This window comes from Anomaloglossus baeobatrachus, chromosome 6 (assembly GCF_048569485.1).
Source record: "Anomaloglossus baeobatrachus isolate aAnoBae1 chromosome 6, aAnoBae1.hap1, whole genome shotgun sequence".
NCBI lineage: Eukaryota > Metazoa > Chordata > Amphibia > Anura > Aromobatidae > Anomaloglossus > Anomaloglossus baeobatrachus.
The window spans coordinates 271,686,036-271,701,463 of NC_134358.1; positions in this window are offsets into that span (position 1 = coordinate 271,686,036).

Consider the following 15,428-nt stretch of genomic DNA (forward strand, 5'->3'; position numbering starts at 1 on the left):
GTAATGACTCTATATAATATATTTTTTTCCCTTTTTTATTGAATTACTGATATAAATTAACTTTTTGATGGTATTCTAATTTATTGAGATGCACTTGTATGTGTATGTTCCTAATTTCTATATACTTATTTACAACAAATAGATTGGGTTTGTGATGATGACATGATGTCTGTACACTATGCACTTATGTCATATGAGCAGTGCACTTCTAATAAGTCTTTGGAGGGATCAATGGGGTATGAAGCACTAGGCTCCCACAGATTTTTAATTCATTTTAGTGACTATTGCATATTAAGAAATATCCTAATATACTCTTAAAGGAAACTTTCATGAGCTTTTTTCTACACCATCTGAGAGCATCATACCATACAGACAGAGACCCTGAGTCCAGTTATTATTATTTGCCATGGAGTTTCAGTGAAGAATGTTTCACCTGCTGCAGATTTATACCAGTTCTCTCAATGCTAAGTTCTTTGAAATAGAGGGGCACAAAAAAAATAAATACTGTTGTAAAATAAATGGAACTACTGCAATTGGGGAAGGTACTCAGTAGAGTTCAGCGATGTTCGATGTTCGAGGTTCGCCAATTTCATGTTCGAGTGATTTTGGGGGGTGTTCGAGCTCGAGCTTTTTGCTAAAAGCTTGACAGTTCGAGTTAGGTTTGAGAATGGTTCGATCAACAAAAACGTGGCTTTTCACAGTAAGGCTATGTGCACATGTTGCTGTCTGCATGTGTCCTGCGTCCCTAGCACAATCCCTCTCTCTTTCCTGCTCACCGATCACGGGCGTCTCGCTGCACAGCTGTCATAAATCTGTGGCGTCTTTTCCTCTTTAGAAAATGGCTGCCGCTCATTATTCAATCAGGTATTCCGTGCTTTCCCCGCACACCGGCGCCCATGATTGGTTGCAGTCAGACATGCCCCCATGATGAGTGACAACTGTCTCACTGCAACCAATCACAGCCGCCGGCAGGCGGGTCTATATCGTGCAGTAAAATAAATAAATAATAAAAAAAAAAAATGCGGTTCCCCCATATTTGATACCAGCCACGATAAAGCCACACGGCTGGAGGCTGGTATTGTCAGGATGGGGAGCACCACAGTATGGGGAGCCCACCACCCTAACAATATCACCCAGCAGCCGGCCCGGAATTGCTGCATCCATTAGATGCGACAGTCCCAGGACTCTACCCGGCTCATCCCGAATTGCCCTAGTGTGGTGGCAATAGGGGTAATAAGGAGTTTAATCAAGCCAGGCGTCTCCCCGAGACACCTTCCATGATTAAACTGTGAGTAAAAGTAAAGAAACACACACAGTGAAAAATCCTTTATTTGGAATAAAAGACAAAACAACACCCTCTTTTACCAGTTTATTAATCCCCAAATACACATCCAGGTCCGACGTAATCCACACGACACTGTCAGCTCTGCTAAATGAAGATGCAGCAGCACCGTAGAACAAGATCGCGCCGTGTCCTCTCCACGTAGCAATGAAGTAAATTGCGCTGTCACGAGAGACTTCACTCTGCAATGCAGACGTCAAGATTACCAAATCTGCCTATCTTTATCATTGGAGGCAGTAGCTCAGTGGCTAGAGTGCTTGCTTAAGAAGCATTACTTTACAAGTTCTAGCCCCGGTCCCAGTAAAGAATAGATTTTTTTTTTTTTTATTTTAAATTATAATTATTATATATTTATAATTATAATTTAATTTAATTATGCACTGAGGGGAGGAGCCGGACATCAGCTGTGAGCCGCGGGACACACCTCTAAAATCGGAGCAGTTCATGGAATGAGGCTGCATTGCTCTCTTCTCTCTCTCTCTTCTCTCTTTCTCTCTCGCTCTCTTTCTCTCTCTCTCGCTCTCTTTCTCTCTCTCTCTTTCTCTCTCTCTCTTTCTCTCCCTCTCTCTTTTTCTCTCTTTCTCTCACTTTCTCTTTCTCTCTCTCTCTCTCCCTCTTTGTCTCCTTTCTCTCCTCTCTCTCTCTTTTTCTCTTTTTCTCTCTCTCTCCTCCCTCTCCTCCCTCTCTCATTTTCTCTCTTTTTCTCTCTCTCTCTTTTTCTCAGTCTCTCTTTTTCTCTTTTTCCCTCTCTCTCTCCTCTCTCCTCTCTCTCTTCTCTCCTCTCTGTTGTTCTCTCTCTTTAGTCTCTCTCTTTTTCTCTCTTTCTCTTTTTCTCTCTCTTTCTCTCTCTTTCTCCCTCCCTCTCTCCTCTCTCTTCTTCCTCATTCTCTTTTTCTCTCTTTTTCTCTCTCTCTCTTTTACTCAGTCTTTCTTTTTCTCTTTTTCCCTCTCTCTCTCTCGCTCTCTCTCTGCTCTCTCCTCTCTCTCTTCTCTCTCATCTCTCCTCTCTCTTTTATCCCTCTTTTTTTCTCTCTTTTTTCTCTCTCTCTCTTTTTCTCTCTTTCTCTCTCTCTTTCTCTCTCAATTTCTCTTTCTCTTTTTCTCTCTTTCTCTCTCTCCCTCCCTCCCGATCTCTCTCCTCTCTCTCCTCTCTCTCTTTTTCTTTCTTTTTCTCTCTCTCTCTTTTTCTCAGTCTCTCTTTTTCTTTTTCCCTCTCTCTCTCTCCTCTCTCTCTTCTCTCTCTCTTCTCTCCTCTTCTCTCCTCTCTTCTCTCTCTCCTCTCTCTTTTCTCTCTCTTTTCTCTATCTTCTCTCTCTCTTCTTTCTCTCGCTCTTTCTCAGACCTGGCGATGATCAGCTGATGTGGTCACCTGATGGAATCAGCTGACACTATAAGTCGAGCGGTGTGGCCGGCTTTATACCGCCCGGCCGGCTAAACTATCAGCTGATGCTGTCGGACAGGAATCTGCACTGAAGTGTGTAGTTTGTTTTTTATTTTTTGCACTGATGCATCAGCTGATTGTATAAAAGCCGTTTATACAATCAGCTGCTGTCATGTGATTCAGGCACTTGAACCTGACACATATCTGATCGCTTTGCCTTCCAGCAAACCGATCATATGATATTGGATCCGGATTGGACGGCGCAGGACCCTTTGCCAAGGACTACTGTGGAGGGGGGTTCTTTATTTCAATAAAGATGGTGTCACTAATTGTGTTGTGCTTTATTTCTAATAAAAATATTTTTCTGTGCGTTTTGTTTTTTTTGATCTGTACTAGAAATTCATGGTGGCCCTGTCTAATATTGGTGTGACACCATGAATTTCGGGCTTAGGGCCAGTTGATAATACACAGCTAGCCCTAACTCCTTTATTACCCAGCGAGCCACCCGTCACCAGGGCAGCTGGAGGAGTTGGATACAGCGCCAGAAGATGACGCTTCTATGAAAGCGCCATTTTCTGGGGCGGCTGCTGCGGACTGCAATTCGCAGCTTGGGCACCCTGAGCTGCGGATTCCAATCCCCAGCTGCCTAGTTGTACCTGGCTGGACACAAAAATTGGGCGAAGCCCACGTCTTTTTTTTTTAATTATTTCATGAAATTCATGAAATAATAAAAAACGGGCTTCCCTATTTTTTTTTGTTCCCAGACGGGTAAAAATAGGCAGCTGGGGGTTGGGGGCAGCGGTACCTGCCTGCTGTACTTGGCTAGCATACAAAAATATGGCGAAGCCCACGTAATTTTTTTGGTGGGCAAAAAACTCCTGCATACAGTCCAGGATGGAGTATGCTGAGCCTTATAGTTCTGCAGCTGCTTCGCTATATTTTTGTATGCTAGTCAGGTACAGCAGGCAGGTACGGCTGAACCGAATCCCCAGCTGCCTATGTTTACCCGTCTGGGAACAAAAAAATATTGAAACCCTTTTTTTAGTTATTTCATGAATTTCATGAAATAATGAAAAAAAAAATCGACATGAGCTTTGCCCCATTTTTGTGTCCAGCTAGGTACAACTAGGCAGCTGGGGATTGGAATCCGCAGCACAGGTTAGCCCGAGCTTTCTGGGCCCCTCTGCTGCGAATTGCAGTTCGCAGCTGCCCCAGAAAATGGCGCTTTCATAGAATTAAGTCAGAGATTCTAAGTATCGGGCAAGTTTGACCCAGCCTTTAAGAATCTCCAAAAAAGGGTTAAAAAAAAAGACACCACACAGAGAAAAAATACTTTAATAGAAATAAATACACAGACACACCTAGAGACTCCATGTTCATTACTCCCTCGCATACCTCCGCGATCCATGGTCTTCTGTCTTCTTTCTCCTTCAACCCATGCAGCTCTGCTACTTCAGACAGCACTGCATGGGAGGAAGAACGCTGCTGCTCCCGGTGCACTGCAGTCTATTCACTCAGTGAGTAGCAGAGGCTGCAGGCTGTAAGCGGTGACGTCACCGCTGACAGGCGCGTTGCTATAGCAATGGTGATCTTTCATTATTGACCGGCTGTGGCAGCTGCTGAATAGCGGAATGGGGAAGCAGAATGGGAAGCCGACCATGTGCCAGAGCATCTCACCCGTACACAGGGATGCACAAACGAGCACCGCGTACCGGAGAGATGCACTGACAGGACCTAGCAATGACGTCTAGCCATGTGACCAGTCTGAAGCCAATGAGATAATAGACACGTGACTGGTCACCTGCTTTTTTGACATCACGGAAGGTCCTATCATCAGTGCTGGTTACCGGGAGGACGCAGTGATTATCGGAAGGAAAAGCGGCAGAAGTGCAGGACGCGTTGTGGGGACCTGTAAGTGTAATGGCAATGTTTATTAACTGTATGTGTACATTTATACTGTGTTTTTTATGTGTTTGTGTTTGCCTCCCATTGTTTTCAATGGGGTTCGAGAGGCTCGTCGAACGGTTCGCAGAATCAAACTCGAACGGGGCCTCCGTTCGACGAACCGAACAAAACTCGAGCCTTTAGAGGGTGGCTCATCTCTAGTACTCAGTTTTAATTTAAAAAAACTCCAGTAAAATATCCTCCTTAATCTTTTAAGAGCTTTGCAAAGCACCTAGAAGCAATTGAGACCAGGAATACAGCACCATGCAATACGGCTTTATAAATTTACATATGTGAGGGTTGTTACTTTAGCATTTTTAGCCCCATTTTCATTTTATAGAGCTATACCTTATGTAAGGCTACAATGAAACATGCATTTTTTTTGTACATGGTAAAAAAGGCAGACTTTCATCAGTGGACTGGATCTGATTTTCATTACTTGTTTAGTAAGAGTGTCCAAAGGACATAAAATGCAAAGCAACACTAACCCACTGTGATGTCAAAAGCAAACAAGGTATGGATTGCAAATGGATGCCAAAGTTTGTTGGCTGTATTTTTTTATAGGCTAGTATGGTAATTTTGATCTGTGACTTGGTTCAAAAATGGATATATCTTTGTGAGTTTTGCAGACACATGGCCCACAAAAAAATACTGCAATGCAAACAGCACCATATAACAGGTATATGTTCTATCCATGAAAAATACAAAAATACAAATATTATATGTAGGGAAAAACAAAAGACTGAACAAGAGTGTAAAACTGTCCCTGGTTCCAGGCACATATAGGGAACAAAGCCACAAGGTCCCAATGAACTGACGTTTGTTTATGAATTCGCTCACACTGGCGTGTAATATGGAGCTGTACAATGTGAGGAAACATCACATTTCACTTGGAGCAATATTAGTTAATGATGCAGGTCATATCTGAGAATTTTTATTTACTTATCAGAAAAAAAATTGCAGCATGCTCTGATTGACCTTGTAAATTGTATGAGACTCACCAATGTAAGAAAATGGGTACAATAAAAAATTAGACTTCACACGGACCATGCGTGTGACATCTGATTTTTACTCACACATCTCCAAAGGAAAAATAAATAGACATAGCTATAGATAGATGTCAGAAAGATATTGGATAGAATAAATAAATACTGTATCTATCTATCTTTCTATCTATCTATATATCTATATTTATTTTTGGAACTTTTCTGTTTTAATTTACTGGTTCCTTCTAAGAGAGAAGAACTATGAAAAATATAATAAAAAATGGCTTCCTTGGAGCAAAACCTTCACAAATAACCTGTATAGTAATGACTCCATTGACTAAGATTAAGCTTTCTTCATGCCATTACATATCCAGCTATGATGTATATATAATAATTGTAAAAATACTCACTCAGATTAACAAACTTTAACAAAAGGAAAAAGTTCTGATCTTTCTATGTAAATTGCTTCATTTATTTCCCCCCCTGTTTTCCCCATGTAATCACCATCCCTAATTTTTCCTTCTGTGTCCCCATACGTTTCCAGTTCATACCTTACCTAACATTAAAAAATCAATAAAAATCATTTAAATGAATTTACTGGTTCCTTGGAGATGTGTGAGTTAATAAAATGGACGCCGTACAGATGTCATATAGATTTCATACAGATGTCATACATATGTGAGTCATGATAAAAGGTTACCCATATGCATTACACCAGTCCAACTTAAAACATTTCTGTACTGAAAAGTGTGTAGATTGTTCTTTAGGTGCTAGAAGCTATTTGTGCTCTGTATGGAAAGCATACTGTGCTTTTTGTGTAGTTTGTAGCATTTGTCAAGTCGACCTTGCCATTTCTGAAAACCTACCATTTTCAGTATAGAGGCATCCTGCATGGAAACCTTCACTCTGCTGCTAAGGTTCCTTTTTGCAGCACATAAAGCCACAGTAAGACATAAGGTTTCTTAAAGTATATTGCTAAGGCATATATACTTATAATAGATTGGAATATGATGTGAACACAGAATGACTTGCAGTTCTATAAATTGAAATAAAAAACATTTAGCTTTTTTTGTTTTAAAATAAAAAAAAAACCCTAAGGGATGACTAGACACTATATGGCTAATCTTCTAACACGCAATCTTAGGCCTCTGCAAACCAGAAATGAATCAGACACCAGTGCAATGCTTGCAATTGCATCTGACTGAACAACATTTGGAGCTGTTCAGAGCCCAGGGAGCAATGACTTCTCTGAAACCGATAACAATCTCAGGGATATTCTTGTAAAACCCCATTATTTTCAGATGAAAGCTCAGTAATGAAAGCATCTTTTTCATTTAAATTGTATTTAGTCTTTCAAAATAAGACTTGTATTTTCTTGTGGTTTGCTGAGGAAGAGGAACATTTAGAAAACCTCAAGATGATCTTGAAAAGTAAACAGATGACTTTGGAGGCCCCAGAGTGTGAAGCATCCTTATCTTGCATTTGGAGTAAATGGAAGATTCTGCAATAGTCTTTAGCTGCACCACAATGAAGTGTCTCCGGAGGAGTTATTTATATGTCAATCTTGGATTTACTCCTTGAGATTAGTTAATACTGTATCTGTTAGAGTTAATTTACCTTTCTTTCTGAAGATCAAGCTCTCTGTGAATACTTGCACTGTTTTTTTTCTCACTCATCTTTTTTTTTTTTCTTTCTCATCCCTACTCTTTCCTTTCCTTTTCTCTTGCACATCCTTTCTCTTTCCTCGAATCTATGATTTTAATCTAAATTTATCCCAACATACTTTTTTAACACAAGAACTTTATCCTGGACCGCTTTCAATGCTTTTTTGGTGTAGGGACAAGGTTTTCTAAGGACACTTACAGGTGTCTCTATTATTTGGTGAAGTTAGCCTTCCACTAACTCACACATTCAATATCTGCTCATCATTACTTACTCCTCTAAACAAGCTTGACTGAGGATACTTATTTTTATTCTTTTATTTTCTGTATGTATATAGCATTATTATATTCTACAGTGATTTACATACATTATTACACCGAATAACAGTTTGTGTGTTTTTTTTTAGCCTTTGCTGCTCCTCTATTGTTCAGCATAATTGCACCCAGCATTCAAACTATTTTGGTGGAAGCTGCATATCTTATGGGGTTCCTTTCATCTCTTCAACAGTTTAAAGAGGTGGTTCACTACTTATTTTTCCAGGTTATATCGATATAATGTTGAGAAACAAGGATTCTCTCAAATACCTTATGTTGCCAATAGTGCCTGTGAGCAGCGCCAGTATGGTCCACTCATCCCCTTCTTGTGACCCTCGGGTTCTCTGACCTCTGATGTCCGGTGATGTCAAAACAACTTCCATTTGACCTGACATCGCAGCGGCCGGCCATAGTTTTCCTAAGTGACTGGGCTGTGGGCAGCGTTTCACCTCTCATCACAACACAGCATCACTTCTGCTTGTAGTGCTTTGCAGTGAAGGAGAGAGCACATAGGATGCTAATGTGATGCCCTGGCCTATCAGGTCATCACAGGGTATTGTGCAATCTGCCCTTCTGTGCAATATCCACCTTCTCCTGGTTACAGGTCCCCCACCTTTGGTGTTGCCAAAAACAAACGAATCAAAATCCTAGGAACACTCTGCACCACACCCACCAGATACACCAGTGGACAACCTGAGTGGAAAAGGGTAGCCCACTTGGGTAATTGGTAAGGGGGGTCAGGAGTGTTAGGAGACAGTTCAGTTGAGTACCACTACTGGGTACTCCCAAACGCAGTAGTGGTACTCCATCTTACCACGCACCACAGGTGGCATCATAAACTTTCCACACCATCCTCTGTACTTAACCCCCCCTTGGTTTGAGGAGCCGTACGACCCCTGGGTCCAGAGCCATCTCGAGCCACCGCGGATCCGGATCCGAGCAGCCCGGCTGCTGACGCGGGGGTGACACACCCTCAAACTAAACTTGGCGTCACGACCAGGATCTGAGCAGGACCCACTCACCTGGGTGACGTGCGCCTTGAAATCCGAAAACCGCCAGTCAAAATTCCTTTTCCTGCCAATTCCACCATCTTACGCCATCTTTTCGAACCAAAATGCCATCTTCCCCATGAAAGCAGAAGCCCCGCCCTTCGTCCTGAACGTGAAGCCAGAACCAGAAGTTCCCAGAGGGCCACAGCACGTGAAGGAGTGCTGAGTGAAAACCGAGGGGACATGCCGGAATGTAAGAGAAGCAGGGACGCCAGGACTTTGCCATTACGTTCCTGGACAACACAGAGGGAAGATGGCAGAGCGGAGCTGGTCACCAGATCGTGCTGTCCCCGGGACCGCGACATTGGTCAAGGAGGAGACAGAGCAGCTGTGTAGGAGGATTTGGACGCAGTTCCTATTCATCTTGAATCACTGTAGGGAAGAGATGAGGAGTCTGGCGGTGGCGGTGTAAACCCGTGATATCAAAATCCCATGTGAAGAGAGGATAGGCATTTACCCAGTCCCTACTGATTGCCCAAATCCAACCACAGTGGCTGAGGGATCCGGACTGCCCCCACTCACGGTGAGCACTCCACCATCATCTACCCCATCCTCGGCGGATGCCGAGCTACCCACTACTACCCCGGTAGCGGAACCTGCGGTGCTTTCATATGACGCCCCAGCTGCAGAAACCCCGGTGCTGTCCCGCATCCCAGTCACGACAGCGGTCATCCGGACACCAGCCAGACCAGACCCGGCTGCATCACCGGGCCCGTCCTCAGAGGCGGAGCACCCGGAACCTGCAACCTCAGCTCCGGAGCAGTTGGTTCTTCAACCTGCCAAGGCGGAAGTGGAGCCTAAAGATCTCCCGGTTCCACTGCCGCGCAGCATCCCAATGGCTGTTGGGGACGCAAGAGTTCACTTAAAGCCAGAGCCAGCTAGGGAGCTGAGGCCAGACACTGACATCCCCTACTGGGAACGACATCACCAGCAATTACAAACAGAAATAACCACACAAAATTGGCGATGACGGGAGCTTGCCACCCGCAACAGAGAGGAGAAAGAGCAAGTGAGGAGCGCTGCTTTACGAGTTAGAGGACCACGGTGGCATGGTCTCGTGGATCAGTTTGATCCAAGCAAGGATCGGGTTTCATTCGGGAAGCAGGCCTCACAGCTGGGGTGTTCGTGTCCTGGCAGGACATGGTGCAGCACCTCCCCCAGGGACACCCCAAGTTGAATCTCTAACCTGAAGATATGGTCACTTACACTCGGCATTGCGGAGAGCGGGGCTGGTATGTCCTGGAGGTGACAAAGCATGCGATGCCTGAAGAAGAGTTTGTGCCGGTGTTGGTAGCAAGTAGTCGCAAAGAGGCGTGGCTTTTGGGACCCGGTACATTGAAGTGTGTTAAAAAATACCAGTAGTTTCATGATACCATAGAACTGTTAGGTATTGGTGCTCTCGCTTATTGTTTTCCATAGTTTATTATTTTCCATATAGAGAATGAAAAGAGTGAAAGTTAACAGATTTGCAAGAAGATTGTTAAAATGTGTACACCCGGTACATGGACTCTGTTAAGTTTATATATAGTAAAAATGGACCACGGTCACAGGACTGGCATGACCAACAAGAATTTGTGTTATTGTACATAGTTGCACCTCCTGTGCCTACCAGAGTCGTCTAACACAACGCCTGAGACCTTAACCTGGTCACGGACCCACCATAGGTATGCAGCGGGTCAGGTTGTTTGGGTGGCGGGTTAACGGGATCTGGGACATTGGGACTGGACTGTCATGGGAAGAGGCTGGAATGGAGTAGGTTGAGTCTCCGCTACCACTGAAACCGGTAGCACCCTATCATTGAGGAGATTAACTCTTTAAAAATGTTGCGTAACGTTTAAGTGACAAGCCTCCCTTATGAGGGATGAATGTGTAAATAAAACTGTTCATTGTTCTACTTTTCCTACAGTTTAAAAAAAAAAAAAAAATAATAATAATAATAATAATAATAAACCTCTGATGTCCTGTAGCTCAGGGACGAGCTACGTTTAACCAAGGGGATATGTGATGCCCTGACCTATCAGTTCGTCACAGGGTATTGTGCAATCTGCCCTTCCGTGCAATACCCACCTCCTCCTTGGTTACGGGTCCGTCACCTTTGGTGTTGCCAAGAACAAGCTAATCAAAATCCTAGGAACACTCTGCACCACACCCACCAGATACACCAGTGGACGGCCTGAGAGGAATAGGGTCGCCCACTTGGGGGGTTGGTAAAGGGGGTCAGGAGTGTTAGGAGACAGTTCAGTTGAGGAGTGATTCTCAAGAGGAGAGGTCAGAAGCTGGGCTCCGTGAACTACTAGGTGGCAGACGTTGGTCTGGGCCTGGTAGGAGCTGGACCCCAGTTGCAGGGGATAGTGACAAGAGGCACAGACTGGTTTGTGAACCCTAGGTCAGGGAGTAGCTTCAAGCATCCTGACAATTTACCCGTTGAGGATGGAGCCGTCAAGATCCGTTTTCCACCCGCTCCAAACTCGGGGTACTAGTGCAACGAGGGGGGATAGGACTTTCCACTACACAGTCCAGAAAATCCCAAGCGTGAACCTTGAGAGCAAGCTCACCCAGTTAGCCACACTGGAGAGCAGGACTCGATTTAGTTTCAGACTAAAGGGACCAACTAAAAGACAAGGTGCCACGGGAAAAGGTCACAGGCCAACAGGCAACACTAACGGGCACGGGACCCAGGCCTGCTCCCTCTCAGCAGCAGCAGTGTCCAGAACTTTGGTTTACTACAGTTGTTGGTGTCAGCGTTATTGGACTGAGTGAGTACTCAAGTGACCCTTACCGTCCCAACGGCACACCCCCGTCACCTTCACCGAGTCCCAGGCCATCCCCCAATCATGGAGGGGTTAAACACTTAGCTGCCCATACCATCGCCACCGGGTACTCCAAAATGCAGCGGTGGTACTCCATCTTACGACGCACCATGGGTGGCGTCACAAACTTTCCACACCAACCCCTGTACATAACCCCCCTTAGTTTCAGGAGCCATACGACTCCAGGTCTGGAGCCCTCTCGAGCCACCGCGGATCCAGATCCAAGCAGACCAGCTACTGATGCGGGGGAGACACACTAAGCTGTGACAAGTGGTGAAACTCTGCAATAGCGCCACTCACAGGCACCATTTTCAACACAAGATATTTGAGGGAGACCTTGTTTCTCAACATTATATCGATGTGGTTTTGAAAAATAAGTAGTGAACCACCACTTTTAAGTAAAGCTTTAAAGTTACACAATTATGACAAGGCTAAATATTAATTTCAACTATTTCTTCTCTACACACCATTGCAATAAAGCTCAGTAAACTTACCTGACATATAAAAGTACAACATCCCACCATGACAAACAAGTACTGTGTTGCACTAACAGATGCATGTCTACTACATTCATAAATTAAACCTCAGTTTATTTCACACTATGGACCTGATTATTTATTCTATTATTACATTAGTGCTCTTTTGTCTATTTTTGGTATTTTCTGCTATTTTTCATTTGCTCCTTATTGTTCTTTTAATTTCTGCCTTTCTTAAAAAGTATGTTAGAAAAAAGGTAAAAGACAAAAATAAAAAGATTTTTTATTTTGCGTAAAAGTAATGAACCACATGCATAATTTTAAAGGGTTTGGGGCAAAAAAGGCAAGGAATATTACAAGACAAAAATAGAAAAATGATGAATCAGGCAATATCTTGTAATTTGTTTGGTTTTTCTCTTGTAAATGTTATGCAGTTTTTGGACAAATGAGTAGCTACATACATATTATAAAGCCCGGCCATTGTGCAGCCATAGTAGTAATTTAAAAAGTCAAATTAAAAAGATTAACTCTACTATTATATGAAAAATCGGGAAAATTATCAATTTATTAGCTTTAAAGGGTGGTGTTATCCCAGGCAGCTTTAATATGATGTATGCTGATATAGGCACCTTTATGCTTTCATGTTTCCAGTACATCTGGTGTCTATTTTCACACCTACTGGAGACACGGAGACACGACCATATGCATACTCATTCAAATCTGTGTTTATTTTCACACAGACTGTGTCCATGTGAAAAAGTCTTGTGTCCATGTGATCCACACAGAAAAATGTCCATTTTTATAGCATTCAGCATGGATAACAAAGGCCAATAGAAGTCTATGGGTCCGTGAAAAACAGGTATAACATATCGATGACATCTGTGTGCTGTCCATGGGACATGGACCAAAATTAAGTGCATTCAAAAAACTATATCTTTGTACCGTGTTAGCCAGTAGAGATAAAAAAAAATTGTTTAAAAGAACAGAAAGTCCTCAGTCAGTGGTTGATACCTTTTAATGGCTAACTGAAAAGATGGTAATAATTGCAAGCTTTCGAGACTACTCAGGTCTCTTCATCAGGCATGGTATAACACAAAATCTGAAGAGTCACATATTTATGCACAACAGGACTTAGAATAGTGCAGTAAAAAAAAACAAAAAAAAAAAACAAGTTATATGAAACAGAACTATCACTATGGCAGGGGGGCAAACTGTTGTGGGGCCATAAATACTGCTGCAGTTCAGTGTGAAAGTTTTATTGTCCTCTGATAAGAGTCTGGTCCGGGCTGTGACACGCTCGGATGGTCAGAGGAGCACATCTTTTAACTGATGTAAAAAAACATGAATCCATGAGACACATTCATTCCTTCTCTGAATGTGTCAAAGGTCATCATAAGTTTGTACTCCCATAGTCTCCTATCTCTCTGGGACTTGAAGTTTCCTTTCAATACCAAAATTGTTTAAAAGAACTGAGAGTCCTCAGTGGTTGATACCTTTTAATGGCTAACTGAAAAGATGGTAATAATTGCAAGCTTTCGAGACTACTCAGGTCTCTTCATCAGGCATTCAATACCAGCAATTTCATGTCCATGATGCTGTGGTCAGGGTTACAGAAATGTTTGGCCACAGGTAGAGCCATCCTTTTTTCTCTAATTGTGTGGCGGTGAGAATTCATCCTTGTCCTGAGCTGTTGTCCGGTCTCCCCTACATACAGATCCCCAGTTGGACATTTGGTACATATAATTAAGTACACCACATTGGTTGTAGTGCAGCTGAAGGTACCTGGGATCTTGTAGTCCTAATGTGATCTGGGAATCTTTATCTTGTCCGTTGTCAATATTAATGGACAGGTCTTACATTTTTTCTGGTTGCAGGGAAATGTTCCTGTTGGTGTTGGAGAGGACAGGGAGCTTCTGACAATGATGCTTCTTAGATTTGGGGGCTGTCTAAAACACAGAAGTGGGGGGTCTGGAAAAATAGATTTTAACCGGGCATCTTTTTGCAGTAATGGTTGTAGTTTCCGTGCAGCTCCTCTAAACACCTCCAGATGTGGATTGTAGGTGACTACAAGAGGGACCCGGTTGTTCTCTTCTTTGGTTTTATAATGTAGAAGATGGTTTCTTGATATTCTGGTGGCTCTTATAATCTGGTTTTCAATTGTTCTTGGGTGGTAGCCTTGATTCAGAAAGGTTTTTCTGAGGCCCTCAAGGTGATTGTCTCTATCTGTACTGTTGGAACATATCCGATTGTACCTGATAGCCTGGCTGTATACAATAGAGTTTTTTATGTGTTTTGGATGAAAACTGTCCCATTTCAGGTATGTTGGACGGTCAATTGGCTTCTTGTACAGGGATGTCTGTATTTCATTGTTCCGTAGTTTAATGATGGTGTCCAAGAAGTTGATTTCAGTGCAGGAGTAGTTGAGTGTTAGGTTGATGGTGGGATGAAACTGATTAAATTGTTCATGGAAAGTCTTCAGCTGCTGCTCAGACTCTGTCCAGATGAACATTTCCCTGCAACCAGAAAAAATGTAAGACCTGTCCATTAATATTGACAACGGACAAGATAAAGATTCCCAGATCACATCAGGACTACAAGATCCCAGGTACCTTCAGCTGCACTACAACCAATGTGGTGTACTTAATTATATGTACCAAATGTCCAACTGGGGATCTGTATGTAGGGGAGACCGGACAACAGCTCAGGACAAGGATGAATTCTCACCGCCACACAATTAGAGAAAAAAGGATGGCTCTACCTGTGGCCAAACATTTCTGTAACCCTGACCACAGCATCATGGACATGAAATTGCTGGTATTGAATGCCTGATGAAGAGACCTGAGTAGTCTCGAAAGCTTGCAATTATTACCATCTTTTCAGTTAGCCATTAAAAGGTATCAACCACTGAGGACTCTCAGTTCTTTTAAACAATTTTGGTATTGAAAGGAAACTTCAAGTCCCAGAGAGATAGGAGACTATGGGAGTACAAACTTATGATGACCTTTGACACATTCAGAGAAGGAATGAATGTGTCTCATGGATTCATGTTTTTTTACATCAGTTAAAAGATGTGCTCCTCTGACCATCCGAGCGTGTCACAGCCCGGACCAGACTCTTATCAGAGGACAATAAAACTTTCACACTGAACTGCAGCAGTATTTATGGCCCCACAACAGTTTGCCCCCCTGCCATAGTGATAGTTCTGTTTCATATAACTTGTTTTTTTTTTTTTTTTTTTACTGCACTATTCTAAGTCCTGTTGTGCATAAATATGTGACTCTTCAGATTTTGTGTTATACCATGCCTGATGAAGAGACCTGAGTAGTCTTGAAAGCTTGCAATTATTACCATCTTTTCAGTTAGCCATTAAAAGGTATCAACCACTGACTGAGGACTTTCTGTTCTTTTAAACAATTTTTTTTTTTCAAAAAACTAAAGATTTTTATGTGTTAAAGATTTTCAAG